The 2,411-nt window shown below is 39.0% G+C and overlaps 1 pseudogene; it reads right to left on the bottom strand.

Annotated features, from left to right (window-relative positions):
• Positions 1-538: 538 nt before the first annotated feature.
• LOC130344983 (U2 spliceosomal RNA) lies at positions 539-662 on the bottom strand (annotated as a pseudogene).
• Between the last annotated feature and the right edge of the window lie 1,749 nt (positions 663-2,411).

Raw genomic sequence — 2,411 nt, 5'->3', positions numbered from 1 at the left:
TTCACCGAAGCTACTAATGGGCCACAAATGCACCTGGCATCACCCTAGGTGTTAACCAAGGTATCCGCCAAGGAGATGTATACTGATGGCATCTTGATCGAAGCCAAGATGCCCAAGGGGGTTGCAGGGAGGTGAGGAACAAAATGGCCACACACACCTCCCCTAGACCACCAGGAGGGACACCCAGAATGGCTACCGTATCCTGACAAATCCTGTGTACAAACAAACTTGTAAAAGTGGCACAGTGACATACAAAAAAATAAATAAATAAGTGCAAGAGTGCAGATATATTGCCTGGTCATCCGGCATGATCTATAAAAAATCTACCTGATCCTAGCCAGAAAGCTGGGGTACCAAGGGTGAGTGCCAAAGGTGAATAGTGTATAGTGCAGAGTATTCACTCAGTAAGTTATAACACCCAGTAAGTTTCAGCACCTCAGGGTCACCACTCCCCGAGGCACAAAAGTAACTCGGCTCTAGACCCTCCAAGCCCGATGGCGAGACCCGGAGGAAACAGGTCACATCAGGGCAGCTGTTGAGCTGGTTTTGTGACACCAGCCCTGGTACACCTGCTCCTCCATGTAGCCATCCATTCCTACCAGCGGAATACCTGATACGAACAGATACTACACTTGATCTTAGCCAAAAGGCAAAGAATGGGCGGACCAAGACAAAAACAACAGGTATTATGTAAATTTTAAGAAATACTCAAATGAAACATGACCCGAAGAAGAAATGTGTACCTTTGCACATCCTTTTTTTATTTGAGAGAGAAGGGTGCCCATAAGAAATTCCCTTTACAATACCAATACAATGCAATACCAATGCCAACCACAAGCTCCACATGGTCCACATTATGTTCTCTCCTCAAAAACAGACATGTAGAAAGAATCAGGCAATAAAACCTGAGGTGTGGGGGCCCTGCTCTCAAGAAACAAAAGTGAAACAAAAGATAAAACCTGCTTGATTTATACAATGGTACAAGAAAATGGTTCTATCCCTTAAAAAAGGATAGTACACAAAAATATGCCATAACTTTTTTTTAAACGGAATAACCCTTAAATGACCATGCACCATTTTGTGAAGTTATCATTATAATCACCTTTTACCTACCTACATATTATTTTCCTCCTGAGCACAACATTCAAATAAACACCAATATAAAGCTGTAAAAATATGAAATAAATGTTCTGTGTAAATCCAGCCTTATAATCAAAAACTATAGTGTGAAGAGCTAAGCCAGAGGACAGACTGGATGAGAGCAACTAGAAACATCTGCTTTGCACAATACATTTCTAGATAAGACTCTACACTGAATTATACATGTGCCAAATATCCCTCTGAGGTCCATCTCTTTTATTTTTTTATAGTCTGGCTTAACAGTATGCGATAGCCATTCTAGCCATATGTGTACTTCTATGTACAATGCAATTGTCATCTGCTTTGTATATAAAATGTTCTACAGTTTTGGACATTTGTTGTTGTCCTCTGTAATGAAGATGCAGCTGTTTGGAGGTTTTTCCCTCAAGATTAACAGCTTGTTACTATAATGGTCTGTCAACCCAGGCAGGCGGCATGGACTGCAGTTTTCCTATGATGTGTTCACAGTCAGGGTCAAGAACCTTCCGAGCTACCTAAATAACTTAAAGGGGTACTCCGGTGGAAAACCTTTTATATAAAGAACTGGTGCCAGAAAGTTAAACAGATTTCTAAATTACTTCTATTAAAATATCTTTACCCTTCCTGTACTTTTTAGCAGCTGTATGTTACATAGGAAATTCTGTTATTTTTTAATATCTTTTTTGTCTTGTCCACACTGCTCTCTGCTGACACCTGATGCCAGTATTAGGAACTGTCCAGAGCAGGAGAAAACCCCCATTGCAAACCTATGCTGCTCTGGACAGTTCCTGACACGGACAGAGGTTTCAGCAGAGAGCACTGTGGACAAGACAAAAAAGAAATTAAAAAAGAACTGAATTTTCTCTGTAGCATACGGCTGCTAAAAAGTACTGGAAGGATAAAGATTTTTTAATTGAAGTAATATACAAATCTGTTTATCTTTCTGGCACCAATTGACTTAAAAAGACCTAAAAAATTTTTTTCCCACCGGAGTACCCCTTTAAGTGTTACAAGAATCTTCTAAACCAGTGGAGCTATAGTTTTAAAAATGTCGTCCATCCAAACTTACAATATACTATGTAAGTGACGTTTTAATTAAAACTATTATAAAACATAAAACAAAATAAGTAATCAAGTTTATGGGTTTGAAAGCAAATCTACAACATTCTTTTTCCCACATTGAACTTGTATTGGGAATTTTAGAGTTGCAATATTTGCCTGCTATCTTCTCTTCATACATTTAAAAAGCCTATTCAAACACAACTTGAGCCTATAATCTCCACTTTGAATAT

Source organism: Hyla sarda, chromosome 1, assembly GCF_029499605.1.
Source record: "Hyla sarda isolate aHylSar1 chromosome 1, aHylSar1.hap1, whole genome shotgun sequence".
NCBI classification, from domain to species: Eukaryota; Metazoa; Chordata; class Amphibia; order Anura; family Hylidae; genus Hyla; species Hyla sarda.
Note: the sequence above shows the minus strand (reverse complement) of the source record. Positions and strands in the feature narration are given on the sequence as shown.